This window comes from Nothoprocta perdicaria, unplaced genomic scaffold, assembly GCF_003342845.1.
Source record: "Nothoprocta perdicaria isolate Ctin4 unplaced genomic scaffold, notPer1 scaffold_13, whole genome shotgun sequence".
NCBI lineage: Eukaryota > Metazoa > Chordata > Aves > Tinamiformes > Tinamidae > Nothoprocta > Nothoprocta perdicaria.
This window is the reverse complement of record NW_020454427.1, coordinates 6,575,238-6,593,571: the sequence shown is the minus strand read 5'-3', so window position 1 is coordinate 6,593,571 and position 18,334 is coordinate 6,575,238. Positions and strand designations below refer to the sequence as shown.

General features: G+C 36.5%; 1 long non-coding RNA gene across 1 annotated transcript in view; it reads left to right on the top strand.

Annotated features, from left to right (window-relative positions):
* The window catches only part of LOC112942615, a 23,769-nt gene extending 21,294 nt beyond the window's left edge, over positions 1 to 2,475 (top strand). The window contains exon 3 of the long non-coding RNA XR_003248415.1: positions 2,335 to 2,475. This is a non-coding gene — a long non-coding RNA (uncharacterized LOC112942615). The remainder of the gene's footprint in view (positions 1 to 2,334) is intronic.
* The last annotated feature ends 15,859 nt before the right edge of the window (positions 2,476 to 18,334 follow it).

Sequence of the window (18,334 nt, the reverse complement as noted above, 5' to 3'; positions counted from 1 at the left end):
CTAATCCTGTGATCAGAAATGCTATTGTCAGGAGGATTGAGAGAGTTAATCCGTAACTGGTGTCAGTTAAGTTTTACAAATCTACACTCTGGCCTTTAGCAACAGCTCAAAACACAGAGGATCCAAATTACTGGAAAGACTTGAGAGGAAGGTCCTTCTGTAATTTATTCCAGCTTTCAAGTGCACTGCTGAAATTCATAAGCCTCATAGTGACAACTCGATCCATCTGTACTCTTCTTTACAATTGAGATGGCTGCTTTATACAGTTCCTTTTTCACCTGGACACATTAAGAGAAATGTGACCAAAAGACATTTCTTTAGATAATGAGTGTTAAATAGAATTCCTGTAGTTTTTCATCTTATTCTTTGCCTAATATAAATGTATCAGTTTTCTTTAAGTGTCTTTTTTTGTCTTTAAGTTTTCTCTAAAAAGTGCATATATATGTATGTATTAAAATGTACTCTATGGAATGCTTTCTATTTCATTTTATAAGTAAAAATTATCTTTTTTGTCTGCTTTAGCAAAAAAAGTTGTGCTCTGCACTATAAGATTGAAAGTACATTATTAATCACAGAACTGCCAGTTTTCAGATATGAAAATTAACTTTATTCCTTGGTTTTTCAGCGAAGGCGGAGATGAAAATGGACCTAAGTGCAACTCGCACTTGAGTGCTTGCTGACTTGTCCCTGTCGGCTCTGTAACTGGTGAAGATGATGAGCTCAGAGGTAATGCCTGTACCCTTCCTTCCTCCTCATTTGGGCTGACCATGTTATAAAGAAAGCAAGAGAGAAAGCAGGAAAGTATCAACTTTGCTTGGACCTCTTGTTTCCCTGTAGGGAAGTGTATGATCTTCTCTGGAAGTGGATAGAATCAAACACTTGAAATGCATGTCACAGAAAAGGCTGGAAAAAAAAAGGGTAGAAGAGTCAATGCTGCTATAATTATTCTGGTAATAGTGCCAGTGGTAGAGACAGACACGGATGTTGGAAGTATAATTATGGCAGTGACTGTAGCAATAACAAAGGCGCTGTAACAGCAGGCACGCACTTTCCGTTTTCCTTCCTTTAAACAAAGCCATCAAAAGAAGCCAATGACATATTTTTTAATGAGAGAAAAAGTATTTTGATTTCRATCACATATCCCCTTGCTGCTTTCCCTTGTCCTAAATTATCCCCTGCCTTGAATTGTAAGATCAGGCAGGGTATGATGTTAAAGCCAAAGAGACTCAGTCCTCTGTGTAAAATGCCTGTATAGACAGTTCTACAGAAATTAATAGCATAGAGAAATATGGAAAACTTTAATTGACCCAACTGTATCATTTTTAAGGGTTTTACTGTGTGGTTGACACAGAGACATGAAATGAGGCAGATTTATGGCCAACTTGCTCCTTTTTATCTTTTATCATCTTTTCTAGTTGCCCTGTTTACTATTTTAGATTGATCTGTGGGATCAAGAAAGAGCTATCCCTTGGAGGACAAACAAACCTTGAAAAGAAGAATATTTAAAGTATAAAAAGCTCAGAAGGAAAGAAGGAATAAGTAAATATATGAATACTTACTATGTTCATCTTACGGAGTAACTCATAAACAGACCTGATATCAGAAGACACTATAATCAATTTCAGCAATTTACTACCAGTCTATTTGTGGTCTGTGTTGAAAAGGGAGAGCAAGAAGACTGTTTTCCTTTGACACCATTTTTATAGTTGAAAATCTTTAGTCAAGGATTGATAWTTTGAAGCAGTAGCTTTTATAGTTAGAAACAAAGCTAAGCCAGTGAATATACTTTTTTTCCGAAGAAATGTGTTTTAAGAGATGGCCAATCTTTTTCCCCATTAAATGACTATTTTAAAGCTAAAGAGCTGCTTTTTATGTGCATGAAAGAGGTAATAATTGACTGATTTCCATTAACTATCAGAGAACTTGTAACTTCCTTGAAGAAACAAGCAAGAAGTTAAAATTGACCTTCTGCTATAAAGTAACTGAAAAAATCAGACAAAGTCCAATTTCAAGGAGAAAKGTTGCAGACTGGCTGGGGCAACATGTGGTCATTGTAGATGTGGTTGGTATAAAACTTATGTGTTTTTCCAAGTAGTTTGACATAGAGATTTAGTAAGAGGTATTCATGAGGGATTRTTTACATACCTTAAAGCATCTTAGGAAAGAATGAATTCTACCAAAGACATTGCTATTCTTTTCCATATGAACATTACAGTTAGACCACGGCCAACCAGATTCAAGCAGATACAATATAGATACTTTTAAAGCAGAACGTAGACTTAGAATGCTATCTGCTTTGTTCATTTGCTTGTTTCCCTGTTCCTTGTGTTTCAGAACTTGAGAGTGTATTGATGCAGTGGCTTTCTTCACTTYGGATATGATGATAGGAATTTCAGAACACAAAATGCGGAAATGTGCATCTGGGTCTCATATCCACAAAAGGTGCCAGCGTTCTGGAAACTTATGGAGTTTGACAGACTGAGATGGTATAAGCACCCTTTGGGCTCCCCGCAGTGAGAGGCTTGAGGTAACAGAAAGAAGAAGGGAGCAGAATGAGCCATGGATGGTACCTGAAGCAGGTGTTTGACCATGATAATGTCAATCCATCTCACCAGCGGAGGTGAGTGATGGCTCAGTGAGGTTAGGGGAAGTTTGCATAGGCCAGGAAGTGGTCCCAAAAACTAGCTCAGGCACTCCCTTATTTCTGAGGCCTCAGAAGAATCATGAGCATAAGTTAAGATCAAATGGTTAAGGCAACTACATAGCATAAGTGATAAGCAATTGATAGAATTATTTTGAAAATACTGGTTAAAATGGCCTTTACAGATGATAGAAAAAAAAAAAAACTTATATCTTGAAGGAAGTATGTGGCTGCTTCAAAGGAAAATGAAAAGCAGCTATTGTCATTAGCAGAAGGTAGGTACTTGTTGATGTCCTTTTGCTAGTACAGTTCARCCCTGAAGAAATGGGATCTGGCTTTTGGTTGTCTGTCTTTCTGCTTGTGCAAACATGTTTTGAGAGTTTATACAGAATATTACATGATAAAAGAAAAACAAAGCTTTTGCATTTATATTCTCTCTTTGACCTGTTTTTTGTATTGTTTACATAAAGGTTATGGTCTACACTGGAGCAGGTCAGGAGGAGTTAACCTTGGTAGTAAATCTTGCAGTAGTAGCTGATTCTAGTATCTTTCTATAAATAACCTTGTGTTATTGGCTTTATAGAGTGACTGTCACATGCATTTGTAATGAGTATACCTTTTGCTTCCTTATATGAAGATGAAATCTATGGAGAGGGAGACTAATCTTTCTTTACTATAGAGAAAGMAAAGAGGAAGACAAGTTCTTCAATTCCTTATCAGTAAAAATCTCAATACAGTCATGAATCAAATTTCCTGCTAGGAGATCAGTCAGAATCTTTAGGTACAGATTTTAGCTAGGGATTAGATCTCTCTCTGGACTTAGGTGACCATGCATGGACATAAGAGGAAAAATATTCCAAATATTCTTTTATCTTGGATTAATTTTCACAGAGAAGCAGCTTTAAAGGCAGATTGTGATGAAGGGCATAGGAAAAAGGAGGGGACAAAGCCTATGGCTTTTGCTCTGTTCATCTGAGTGTGTTCTGTGTGGCCGCAGCTGATATTAGCCAAAACACAGTATGCCTCTAAAAGGAAGGAAGAATCTGAAGGACCTTTTTCTTTTGGATATGTCTGACTCATAGTGCTTCCCATGGTCCTCTTAGGGTAATGTAGCTTATGCAATGCATATGACCACTGGATTAAATATAGAAGATAGTTATTAGCCTTGCAGTGCTTTCAGCATTCCTGGGGGTTTCCCTGCATGCTGCTGTGCTAGACAGGCCTTGGGTATGTTCTGAAGAGGATTAAATTTCCCTTTGATTTCTTGCACAAGGTATTACTGTAACTGCTTAATGATGCAGGGGCAGTGCAATGGGCCTGCTGCTGAGCAATTGAAGCAGATGCTCAAAGAYGTCCTGTGTGCCCACGGAAGGTGCTCAGGCTGTCTGTTAAAGAGGTGATTTTAATGTAAGGATAATGACCGGGAAGGCAAAAGGAAAAGGACAGCTGATCATGTATTTTGTTCCTTTAGTGGATATTAAAGCAATTAGAAGTATTTCAGGATGACAAAGCAGTTAGGAAGGAAAGTGTGTACGAAATGCATAAAAAGAGCAACTTAACCCTTAAATAATATAGAGAATAAAATCATGTCTTTCACACAAGTCTGGTATAACTGTTTGGAAATAAGTGGTCTGGAGAAATATATTAAAAGCCCACTGTCTTAATGGGTTTGTTTCTTGAGTAGAATTTATGCTTTTAAGATATTTTGTGCAAAAGTTTCATCATTGATAAGGAATATTTTCATTTTCTATGTCCCCATGGAAAAGAGGGGTATTTTCATGCATCAAAGCTGATGGCTGACTCACTGATGAGATTGATGGGTACCATGTGCATTCCATCTGAAACAGGGGATTTCCTTTAACATTTTAACTACTGAAAGTATTCTTTTTTTAGAATGCCATTTCAAAGGTGTGGTTGCTTTTAAATTTAAATAGAGCTCACATTTTTAATCTATTCCATTTTACTTTACCATTTTTTCTCACCATCTCCTAGATCACATATTTTTTGTTAACTTACAGAACTGCAGAGGGCCGGATTCTCGCTGTAATATTTTTGGTGCTGATTTTTATGGGACAGGGTCTGCTTACATCTGGGGAGGTTTGGATTCTTCCCTGTTGCTCTGCTTCTCCTTTTCACTGTGTGTGTATATATATATTTTTCTTTATGTTTTAAAGTATTACTTATTCCGCAGTAATTCTTCTATTAATGCAATTTTATTTTCAAGCAAATCTAAGTTTAATTCTGTTGAGAAGAGGCAAATCAGACGCTGTGTCATGCAAAGCTGCATGGTCTCATTACTSTGCTTGCAAATGTGTCCTGTTGGCTAATACGATGACAGGACTGTCAGTATGATTGCCCAAATTGGCAATAAAGGGTGGAATCAATTGGGATATTGGAAGTCAAATATAATAAGTCATGGTCTAGCCAACAGTTGTAAATTGCTTCTTCTCATTAGAAGACAGATTTTAAATCTGAAGAATCAGCAGTGCCTATGAGAGGCCTAAAAGTGATCTGAAATTAACCTGTGGCATAATCAGGTATTTTTGATTATGAATATGTCTCACCATCTAAAACCTGATGAGATTATCTCAGAGACAGTCTGTGTGGTTGTGGATATGCAGCTTTGGACTGATGTTTGCACTCRTGGCATGGATGCATTAGCATTTCTCTGAGCATGGAGAAAATGTGCCCTGCTTCGGTAGCAGGGAATAAACTTCCTAGTTTGCCTTTTACACTTGAAAAAATCATAAAATCTTAGCTTTGTATTTTGTAAATTTTGTGTCTCAATGGCAAGTGATTAATCACTGTTGCAGGTTTAGTTGATACACCTTTTGTGGTCACTAGGTGGAGGTATGCAACCATAATGAAGAATGATTTTCCTGCGTCACGTAACGTAAAATGAAAAAGATCTTCCCGTGCTGGTTTGCACAGCGGGGAGTGTRCTTTATCATTGGAAATATAATTCTGGTACCAAATCTTTTGAGGATAACACCTAAGCACTTGCCAATCCACCACCCTGAATCAGAGTGAACTTTGTCACCTGAGTTGGTTTTGAGGTACTAAATGAAAAAAATTGTAGTGTTTAGCTATAATTTAAACCMAAGTATGTTTTGTTATCAGTAATCCACTTTTACAGTTAGACAAACAGGAACATTATTTAGGTCATGAATAGATGTATGAGTTKGCAGTAAATTCGTGCATGAGCTAGGAGAAAAGAGGAACTTAGAAATATGTATCTTATACTTGATGTAACCTGGAGGCAAATATTTATTATGTSCCCGTTTGCACAGACAATTATGAAAAGCAAAGCTGCAATTTTATAGAGTCATCGTATTTCCTGCATGCTGCATCTGAACCACCAAGCAAGAAATAAAAACATAAACAGCCTTTTCTTTCAGCGGCAATCTGACAATGCTCATTTACAGTCACTTGTAGCCATGGCATCTTCTCAGTAATGATCTTGGTCTCTTGTCATCAATCATACAGAAGAAGGCTACAGTGTGCACATGTTTTCTAATGTTGTGGGTGAAACTGGTATATAGGTTTTTCATATTTAGCTAAAATGATTAATTATTGATTATTACTAAACCATTACTGATCATTATTAAATAATTAATTACCACCCTGACCCTTCAGAAACAAGATTGTGCATACCTCGATAGTCTACATATTTTTATCGTGTTCACTATAAATGGTAAGCAGGCCACAGGGTTTATTGGCTACAGGATTATTTAGAATCACATTTGTTGATGATCAGCAGTACTTTAAAACACAAAACTGGAATCTTCATGTTGCACCACARTGGTGAGTGGTGCCCCCCTGTGGAGGTGCTTCTCCCTAAAGAGTTCAAGCTGGATGGTGGGAAGTATTGCACAAAGGGAAGAAARGAGAAGGCATTGGCTTGGAAAGAGGACTTACTCTGCTAAGTGAAGCCACCAAGCCTGTCAGCAAAGTAACTTCTCTCTGCTCTGTGTGATACTGTGATATGGGTACTTTGGAAAAGATGGTAGGAGGACAAGCATATATAAGTACTTCCTTCTACATGTGATTCATCTTCTGAAAAATTGAGAAGGTCCTGAATGAGAGGTTGCATTGTTGTATCTAGTTGTATTTTTTTCTTGAGTTTAAGAGGTTTTTTTAAGCAATTATCTTTTAGCCTTCACATCATCCTGTGGCAATGAGATTTGTGATTCACTGTTGTATGGAAAAATATTGTCTTTGTTTTTCTTCTGATTATGCTCAAATGCTGAGAGTTTGTGAATCAGTAAAATGTTCCTTATTCACCTTCCTTATGCCATTCATAATTCTGTATGCTTCAGTTGTATCCTACTTGCAGTATGTGCACGGTTATGTGAATGGAGGAGTGGATATAGCAGGCAAGCGGGAAAGACGAAGGGAGAGAGCACATATTATCAGTAGAAAACTCATTTAGTTGGCAGTGCTCTGAAAAATTATATGCATCTACTTGAAAGGTGTTGGTGATTATTTGTAGATACTTGTGCTCTATGTTCTGCAGGACGTTAAGTTACTGACTTCTTACGTGGTACGAAATTATTKGACCTTGCAGTCAGTCTGAATCATTCTCTGTAGAGGTTAATGCTGCTCACATTGGTAACAAGCCTTTTTATTGTGGTAAAACCCTAGTATTTATAGTGGTTTGCAAGGAGCTCCAGTAGAGATTTCTTACCAATATTTTTGTCTGCGACACCTGCAGGAGGAACTCCAGAAGTAGGGAACAGGACTTTAGGGTTACTTCTCGTCTCTCATTGTAAGGATATCTGCAGAATGACTGCTACCTCCCTAACCTGTTTTGAGGAGCAGTGAAGGTTGTAAATCTTTTCTCTACAGAGTTTCCCTGCAAAACTTTTAGCGATTTTGACTTCCATGAGGTTTTGTTTGTTTGTTGTTGTTAGTTCAGATTAGCCCTGCATTTTCATTCCAAGCATATTCTGTATTTCTGAATTGGCTATTTCTATTTAACTTGAGAGAAATGTATGCTATTCTTTTTCAATGYTGGTTTCTTGAATGACTTGATTCCAGTGGCTGTTATATGCAATATCTGCACTTTCCTTCCTGCTTTTCTTGATTTGCATTTTGTCTGCACCCCTGTTGTTGCCTTCCCTTGGCTTCCTTTATGTAAGGTAGAATATTTCCTTCCACACAGARCTCATGCCTTTACAGAGCATGTGCCATCAACCCCCTAATGCTTGGTAAGAGCAATGCCAGATGAGAGCCAACTGCTTGCACTCTGTTGGGAATGCCATAGCCATACGTGTAACAGCAGCTGTGAGGAGAATGAAGCATACTTGGAGGAAAAGACCATCTCAGAAGCTGGCTCTCAGGTGTTGCTACCAACTGTAATGTGTATTCTTTCCCAGTGCTGAAGCAGTATATGCATCACAGTTCTGAAGCAGTATGTGTTTGTCTAGCTTTTGAGAGCTGGAATCTAATCAGGGGCAGCTTAAAAACAGATCGTTTTCAGATTGCGTAAAAAAGCTCTTCTCATAAGTGGAATGACAGGACACTCCCCGTAGGAATTTATTTGCTGGGAAGGATGTAGCATTGCAAATTATCAACAGCTACAATGAGAATGAGTCTATTGAGATGTAAATGAGCTCATTATTAATTTCTCTTAGCTTCCGATTTCAGTTTTGAATCACAAAAATGGACGCTGTATGAGAACTCAGGAATGGAGTCCGTAATTATTTTCATTAATCCAGTGCCTCTCTGCAGAGCAAGCTGAGTGTCTGACTGGCAGGCATTCTCAGGGAAAATTGCCCGCAATGTCCGCATGCAAAATGTGTTAATGCTCAGCAGTCAGGACTGTTTTCTGTGTGGGATTCCTACAGAGCTATTAAAAATTAAAAACCTGCTTATGGACATAAAAGAGAGCAGTCAAGTCATTGTTAAGGTGTAAGCAAAATTCATTGAACTTTGTAGTTTAGTAAGCTATTTTTTTTAAAAAAAMMCACTTTTCTGTATCTATGTATCTCCATGATTGTAAAGAGCAAGTGGAACCTGAAAAAGTGTATCTAGTGCTTTATATGGGTGCTTGAAGACTCTCTTTGCAGGAAAGTATTTTTGTTGTTTTGATGGCTTTACATCCATTCAGTAGAGGGCTCCAAAGCAGAAAGCTTTGGAAGCTGCGATTTACAGGGCTTGATCTTCAGCAGGAGTGTGTCTTCACTCATTTCAGTGATCCTGTGTGAATTTATAGGAAGCCTCGCTTTTCTTGTCTAAAATAGCACTGGGTTTGATTAATGATATTAACTCTATCTGCTGTTGTGTCCTCTTTCAACTTCTGTTCTGGTAGTGTGTGTACCTTCTGTGTAGAAGCTGCAGATCAGAACAACCCTTATTGAAATAGTGAAGGCAGGTTCTTGTTTGTTTCAATGACTTAGAAGTTGTATCTAGAGTATTGATACTACTTGACATATTATTTTTTGGTCTGTGTCTGCTGCTTACTCCTCTGAATGYGTGTACGTGTATCTGAGTCAAGAAATGTGATGCTGATTGCACTGTGTAACTTAATGTAAGTGAATATTCATTTTCAGCCGAACCTTGTCCTGTTAAAGCATGCCTTTTCATTTTCTGTAATTGAACAAACTAAGAGAGTTAGAACCTTTCTGGCCTGCTGTTTTTGCAAGAGCAGCCTTTAGATTTGTACTGCAAGTAGGTTCTAAAGTTCTTCTGTTCAACAGATCTGTAATTAATGCATTGGACATCTATGGCTTTGGAGTTGGCTTAGCCTCTTCAAGAGGCACTTAATGATAGGTTACACTCCTGTATTGCTATTTTACTTTCATGGCTGAAATCTGTAGCAAATCATTCTCTCTTAAGATGTGAGAACACATGTTATTGCAGTGATTGATTCTAGCATGAGATCCTGTCTTAAAGGTTCTTCATTTTGAGTGCTCCCTCAGTTTGTCTTTGCCAGTCTTGCAGTAAAGTATTTGTGAAGATGATCTGCTTTGCTGTTTCTATCAAAATGCCAGTGAAAAGTTTCTACTTCAGTATGTTGGAAATTAAACTTTTCTTTTAGTTACYTTTTTTTGCTTTAGTAGCGCATATATTTTCTTGCCAAGACCCAGGATCTTTTATTAATACTAGCTTTATCACAAGTYCCTATGCTATTATCCATATTATTCCTAGTTATTCCTGGTTAACAATTTGCTTTCATAGTAGAATTTCATTTTCACTTGTGCCTCTTTAAGCATCAAAGAAATCTTTGTTCAGTTCAAGCTATATAACTACATTTATGTTTAGTGGCTGCTGTCATTAGTTGGTATGTCAGTTTTAGACCATTTGAGGATATTTGTTGCTCATTATTTCTGTTTGCTATTTTTGAAATGTTTATAGGAATTCTCTTAAATGAAGATATTAATACTTATTTTTTTCTTTTAATGGTCCATTTAACATCAGCCCGCCTATTTTGCTGCTCTCTACTTGAGTTGTTTCCCAAATGGACATATTCTGCCCTCATACTAATAGCTATATGGTTGAGCTGTTTCTAGTTTGACTATATTTTAAGCTTTTTAATGTAAAATTTCATTTCCTGTTTATCTTCAAATATTCATGTGGAGTATTACTGTTCTTTTATGGGCATTTGTGCTTCCTTTAGGGTGCAATTAACATTCTTCCTTTTGCTATAGGTTGGCCTATGAACATTGCCATATCTAGGTTTATGTATGACATTTCACTTYGTTTTCTTTATTAAAGCACCCTAAAGCATTGGAGACCTGTTGGGTCTCTAAAGCAAAAGCCTGCTACTCCAAATTCAAAACACAACCTTGTTGTAGTCTAGTAACTAGAATAGTGACTTTTAGTTACTTTATCAGAGCTCAAATCTCTTGACTTCCAGTTTTCTGCTGCTTCTGCTGAATCAGTAAGTGAACAGGGGCAGGTTTTTTATTTTTCTGGGCCTCAGTTCTTCCACATGGAAATTTGGGAAAAACAGCTGCCTATTTGCATTTATATCTGAGATATGCAGAAAATGTTCCAAACTAAATATTATGTTTTTGACTATGGATTTTTTGTTATTCATATTYTCCGTGAGCTCTTACCTTCCTCCACAATAATTTCCTAATGTTTCTTCTCTGATTTTAACAGTTTCTTCTTTTTCATTGCTAACCTGAGTTTGAAGCTTTTTGTGTATATAAAGTACTTGAGCATGTTTAGCCTTCAAAAACAGTACATTTTTTCTCATTCATTTTCCATTTTCTTGCTTCTGTGTTTTTCATCTTCTGCCAAAAATGTTGATAGTCAAAATGCTCTTTGTGTTATTTGCAGCTCTGTGCATAAGGCTGACTGGAGAGGAGAGGAGGAGATGGGGTAGGAATCAAGTGTATTTGCAACAGTAGGTGTTTTTTCAACTGCCACTTTTGTTTCTTTCTTTACCCTGGTAGTCAAGAGTCTCTTTCATTATAATTTTATTCAAATCTGGGTATTCTATTCCTGCATCTAATGGCAATGTGAAGCAGATGGTGAAAGTTAGGTGTCACCTATATAAAAACAGTATCCAACTGTTAGAGGAGGGAAGAAGAGAAAAGGCAAATGACATTTTGCTCCCCAATGATGTTTCTTGTTATCTACAGTTTAAATCCACATTTAGAACAAATCAGGAGAGTGTGGATTAATGGAAATAGATAAGAGAAAATGGAACCTGGGTAAGTCTACAGGGAGATCTGGTTTATGAGACAGTTTTTGTCAGTCAAAAGTGAACTGTAGAAAAAAATCTGTAAGAAGTTTAATGCCATTCTTCAGATAGCTTAAAGGAGGTCTGTTCATGAAGGAGTATATAGCTAAAATTAGGTAGAGGATACAATTAAAAATATTAATATGCCATAATTAGAAAAAAAGGAGTATGTGATGAATTTTTTAAAGCACTGGTGTTTACAGACATTTCATCTATAATCTACTTCAGATCGTCACCATATTTGTCCTTGGAAACCAACTGTCAATAATTCCCTGCTTATACTGAGAACTATCTGATCTCATGTTTATCTCTGCAAAGGAGAGATCTCAAAACTCATTTTTAAATGTTATTTCTTGTTAATTTATAAACCTTTTAAGTACATGTAGTTAGAAAAATACATTTCTACATGGGAAAGAAAATGAAATATCCATATGGTACCTGCATTTGAAAAAAAAAATCTGGACCATCTATTAAAGCAAAGACTTCATACATAATTTTATAGAGCATATTATCAGTGCATGTTGAGGTGAGTGGGGAGTTCTTGAAGTAATTACTACTCCATATCCTAAGGAGTATTATCCAGTTTACCAGCATTACAAATTCTGCTTATGAGCCATTTTATACTTATGACTTGTCAGCTATTCATATCTACGAAAACACTATATAAAAAGGAAAAAGAAGATTACTCTGCTAGTTCTATAAAAAAATTCCAATTAAGGAACTTCTGTGTCAATAGCGTAATCAATGTGATAATCAATATTACCTAATTTCTTCCTATGATCTAAAAAAAGTAACATACAAGTGTTATTACCAAAATAGTAATAAACTCCCAAGGTGAATGATGTCATTCTTTCATTCTTCTTTAAATTATCTTTTTTTAAAATGTCATTAGGGGTTATAATTTTAAAAAGGGTATTTTTTCATCTCTTCCATCTAAGTCTGTGTGCATGTGCCTGTGTTTGTGCATGGAGGTGATGGCAAGTGCATCTTTTGGCCCCAGGGAGTGAGGCTGCATACACAGACTAGCTGTTGTCAGTGTTTGTGAGGGGAATAAATCACAGCAGAGGGAATTTCAGATAGGGTGAGCCTGTTGTCTTCTGCAATTTTTGTGTTTTTGCAGAAGTGGTCACTGAGATTTAGCATCAAACATAGCTTCTGCTTTATCGCAAGTGATTCACAGAATGACTTCGTGGAATACAAATGAGGCTTTCCTTTGAATAACAGATTCAAAATCAGACTGGGTAGCAATGCTTTTAACTTATTTTTCAGAAGTGGCTTCTTATAAGCTTTACCAGCTTGCATTCAAGTGTGCAAAGTGTCCCTAATCTGCAGTATTTTGAGCCTATTCTGTAACTTTTTTTGGCAATTCCAGGAGTGCCAAAACACTCTTGAAAAGCCTTTTTTAGTCAGCTATGCAATAATTAAGGCTTCAGAAGGTCTTCCATAAGTCTGACAACTGGATTTCTGCAGTCTTTCAYTGTTTCCTTTTTTTTCCTCCCCTAAACAAACACAGTGATGGATTATTTTTCTTTTTCATCTTTTGGACGTRTTTTTGTTGACCTGAAGTTTAACTGTAAAAACCCTGTAAACCCTTGCTCCAAAATATGTAATAAAGGAAAATAATAAAAATGAGGAGCATTTTATTGTACAGACTTTTGCATTTAGGTGTCAGCAGCYGTCAATTTTGCTATAACTTGGGGGTTAAAGTTTTGGCAGGAGCTTTGAGTATGTCAAACAATCCCAAGAYGATAATGAGCCATGAGTGTAATAACCCCTAAAAAGACAAATAATGAGCTTAGTAATATCAGGTATGTTATGTCTTGTAGGTAAATGTGCTGACYATTTTTTTCCTCCAGAGATCTCTGTGTCCAGCTGGCTAGGTCTAGGCCTGGAGGGACCCAAGCTCCTCAGACTTTCTTTACCGACAGGGCAACATAAAGTAAAACCTCCCACAGAGGCTTTGCAGTTCTTTATTTCAGCACATTACTATGCTTGTCAAGAATTTTCTTTATTTTGGTAAGTATAGCATGTACTACAGCACACTGATGTGTCCAGCATCTTAAATTTGAGACACAACTCTACTTTATATACTTTAATAACTCCTTAGGCACTCTATTTGGTATTGTGCTTTATGTCAAACCATCTGAAAACTTTCTTTTTTAGTCAGTACCTTTACTCATACACTAAATACATCTGGAACCTGCAGTCATTAATGACATTGTTTTCAATTCATGGTACATTTCTTTGAATATATTCATTCTGTACTTGATCTCGACATTCTTATCACTGAGTACATAGAGGTCCTCTCTTAGTCTTCTGATGGACTGAATTTATTAATCTGTTATTTAACTAGTCATACTCAAGTACCACATCACTTCTGCTGAATGATGAACTACTAAGGCTTTCTGATTCATATCTTTGTATGTAATGTGTTAGCCTGCAAAAACAATTACTAGTGTCAGGGCATACTCTTTATAGTGCTGGCCATGTYTTGGCAAAGAGATAATTTCAAAGACCCTAAAAACTATAGTGAATAAACACTGCAAAAATTAGACCAAAAGAAAGTCTTCATGKTTTTGTTATCCCAAAGAAATTGTGAAGGGACCAATAATTTTTCTAACTGCCTTGCTTTACACTATGTATAAACAGTGTATTTTAAAATATTTTTAAAAAATATGTAGCTAAGTAATTATAGGGGCAGAAATGCAGAAATCAAATACTCTAGGGAAGTTTAGCTAGGATTTGATTCCACTGTAAAGAATCAATTCTTTRATTCATAACGATTGCTAGCATGACTAGTAAAATTAAAGAGAAAAGATTGAAATTTCTTATCTTTGCAAAACTCTGTTAAGGTAAGAAAATCAACGTATATTTTAGTTAAAATAAATTTCACTTTACTTTTCAGGATATGTTTAAACAAAACAAAATTAAATATACCTTATGGTGCAACACTTAATCTAAAGAAATTGCACATCTGGAAGCTCAGATACTGTACGAAGAATATCCAAAGTTATCATACAGCCAAAGATAATTTTGCATTTATCTTTTTAAAGTAGCCTTATATATATGCTCCCCTAAAAGAGCAACTAAGATGTGTATGGATATGCCTGAACTCTGCTAGCTGGGACTTGAATGCGTGCTCTGGCCATACCACAGTCCTGTGTCAGGATGAACCACCAGTGCTCTCCCAAGTCCTAATGTTTAAGGAAAGAAAAACTTTGCCACAGAGATGTTAAAGTGTAACCTACCGAAGGTTTCAATAGAGATTTTGTTAATCAGTGTGATGTAGGCCTCAGACTGAATGTCTGTGCAWATTGTATTCAGCAATAAAATAGGAAGACTTTTGAATACAAGACTTTCATATGCTTCTGTCTGTCATTTGGTATAGATGAGAAGCTATAGAGGTGGGGAAAGATCTACAAGAAGAGATTTTAGAAAGTCCTCAGCTTGAAAATTGAGGTACTGGACACTCCTATTTGAGTTCAAATAATGGAAGGAATGCATTTTGGGAACTGGTTTCTAGGATGTGCAGTCTGATGTTCCAGATAGCTGGGATCTGCGGGTTGATAGTCTGTTAGTAGAGTGCTCCAAAGAGTGGTCCAAACTCTGCTTAATCTTTCTCTTACTTTGATAGCAGAGGTCAAATAGAGCTATTACATTCATTGTCACTCTCTTTTTTTATATCACAGCTAAAAATATTATAAAGCATTCTAGTTAGYGAGTTATTCATGGATCTAAAATGCCTTGGAGGTTGGTTCTGGGCAAGCACCTTATAGTTTGGATACTTACCCAGTTCTTATTAAACAGACTAGATCTCTTCATTATATAAAAATAGGCCATCAGCCCCATAAGAAGAAGAATTATTGGAGGCATAGGAGGTGCTTCTCTGCTTCAAGTTCTTTAGGTCAGCATTGTGACTGGTTCATTAATTTAAGAGATGAATCATCTTCAGTACCTCTTAAATTAATGAACCAAATTTGGGCAAGCTTGGGTATTGACTATGGCAGGTCAGGAGTAGCTACATAGTTGTTTCAGTCATCTCTGCTTTGGGAGCGATACCTTCCAGCAATGGGACCAGGAGCTGAAGACAACCCAGCTGTCTTCAAYCCATCTCTCTAAACGTACTGGATTCAACACTGAAAGACAAGTTTTTTTGGCAGCCTGAGGATGATAAGATATTTAACTGTAAGATGTTTCTATTTGAATTTGCAAATTGCAGGTATCTGCTTCCCCTCTGCTTTCTCCTCATGAAAAGTTTACAGCCACTATTGAAACCCTTAAGGTTTATCCTGTATTTGTTCTAGTGAACAGGCTTATACAAGGTGTCATTCTCTAAACTCTTCTGAATGCCCTTAAAACATTTACATTCAGAAACAGTCCCTGAGCCTCTCCATGCACAATTTATAATCTTAAACCTGCTATGGGAATTTCCCTTCCTGTGTATGGGCTGTTCAAGCTCTTCACTGGCTCATGGGTRCCCTTCAGAAGTGATGGATTTGCAAGAGGCAAGAAACATGAGTGCATTGAATGTGTGCTGTAGGTAAGAAACATCCTTGATCTTGTTTTATTAAGAGCTCCTCAGAACCTGAAGCTATTTGGATATTTGTGGTACTCAGGTGGTTATAGTAAGTCAGTTTCTACAGATTTCACTCTAAAATGTCTTTCTGCCTCTGCAAACTATCATATAGATTTTTCCTAGTCCTCTTGGTCCAAACAGCGCTTCTGTCTTCCTTCTGTTGGTGACATCTCCCTCTCTTCAATAGACCCTGTCTTATTAGTTAATAAATTACTGACACAGATCCATAAATTTAAATACTAATCCTCTGCATGAAGAGCTAGTTTCTCCCTGAACTAATTTGAAGTCATTAGTCTTTTTACTTTGCTCCAGGAGTACATCCTTGTACCTCAGACTTTCCCAAGCTACCGAGCTCCAATACCACTCTCTGAGGATATATCATTTTCTGGGCCTCAGCTACTCAAGTAACTAATTAACTGAGCAGAGCAGGTTCTACCTTCCCCCGAGTACAGGGTTTGTGATTGTTCTTGACAATTGTTTGACTTGCAGAAGTCCATTTGAACCTGATGCAATGCTTGTAGTGGCCAGCCACAGTATCTCTTAATTTCTTTTCCCTAATGCGTTGTAGTTAATTAGAATGTGTGCCCTTGATCTGAGCCACTGCTTTTACATTTTAATACAAATTCATTCTGTAAAAGTAACCAGCATGTCCAGATAACAACTTTGAAATGTCAGTGGAACTCTTAACTTTTCRGTATGGAAATATTTATTTATTCATTTAAATGCACCCTGTGAATACTGTTACCTTTTAAAGAGATGTATAATCCCATGACAGTTCATTACAGAGAAACTTAATCTTTGTACTTTTCTATTTTTTTTTAATACTGGACTTTGCAACCTTAGGATTTTTAGTACCTATGTGTGATGCAACCACAGTTTTTATTGCTATTCTATTAATGTGATGTTAAGAGTACTTGTAGGCAATAACATCAAGAAAATCAAGATGAGACTTGGTATATGGGATGCATTTTTATCCTCTTGCCTCTRTCCTCTTAAGATTCAGTCTTAATTCAGAGACTTAAGATTCAGGCTTGYTTTTATTGATTCAGTATAATATTGTTAAGGAGATATAGCATAGGCAATGCAATCCAGTAGTTTTTGGAACACTGCTCCAATTGTAAACTATTCATTTCTCCTAGGAGGGCAGGAGGTTAGGAATAATTTTCAGAATGTTGCACACACAAAAAAGGGGATAGGTCTCTGACTTGTCATTCTTTCTGCAATTTAAAACTAGTCTAAATGCAGATTAGAAATGAACTAAACTCTTAACATTTTTCAACATCTTATTTTATGTTTTGAAATTTTCTTTGTTCTGCTGCTTCTGTTCTTGTATTTGTCCCATATGCACTGGCAAAAGAAGTTGTGCTACCTGCTGCAAGTGGAAAATCGGTCTGCTTTCCTTTCAACATATCAGTGGAGGTGAATATTTTATATTGAAAATGCAGAGAGATCACTTATGCTTTGCTTCTTACAGCAGAAATACCTGTATTGAGGAGTAAGTTCGTTTTTCACTTACATTCAAAGATTATATTTTTAAAGACTGAGTATTTTTGCATGGAAAAAAAAAGTCCCTACATTTAGCAGGGAAATGAATTTGTGAATAAAGATATTTCAAATCTGATTATCAAACAAAGGAATTTCAACAAGTTTTGGTACTTTTAGTGATATTCCACTTACACCAATGTCATATCTATCCCCTTTTTGATCCTGCCAAACAGCTTCTATGGCTGAGAATATGAGGACTTAAGCTCCTTGGGACTTTTAATGATGGAATTAAGCTCTTTGATACTTTTAATGATGCCTATGTCATTTCTATAACTCTAGATCTGCTTTGCTTGAAAAATATTTGATTCAGAAAAAAATGTTTACATTTGTATGGAAGTTTCTAGTGTGTAACTACAGGAATTGCCAAACAGTTCTTTGGTGTCTGTGCAGGTAGTCAACAAGTAAACCTAGTTTCCATTTATGGTTGTTTATATTTTAGCTTAAAAAGTGAAATCGCTTAATCACACTTAAAGAATCCATATAGACTTGTTTTTCTGACAGTTGTCCATGTCCGTCTAGTCTTGTTTCCTTAGAGCTCCATGTCTTGCAATGAATAATGTGGGCTCATCAAAAGGAAAAGAATAGTGAACCACAGGAGACAAGAATAAGCAACCCAAACTATGTTAATTGAGCTATTCAGTACTTATGTTTATACTGTGGTTCACGTTAATTTTAGACAAAGCCTTAATCATTTTCTTTTTTTAATCATAATTAGTTAGTGAGATTCAGTCTGACAGAATCTCYGGTGTTTGTTTTGTTTCTTCTTTTAGAAGGATATCTTAATAGATTTTGCAGACAGCAGTTCCAGCTTGGTATAGTTGTATGTATCTCTATGAAGGAATTGTGAATTTAATGTACCAACATTTTTATCAAAGTC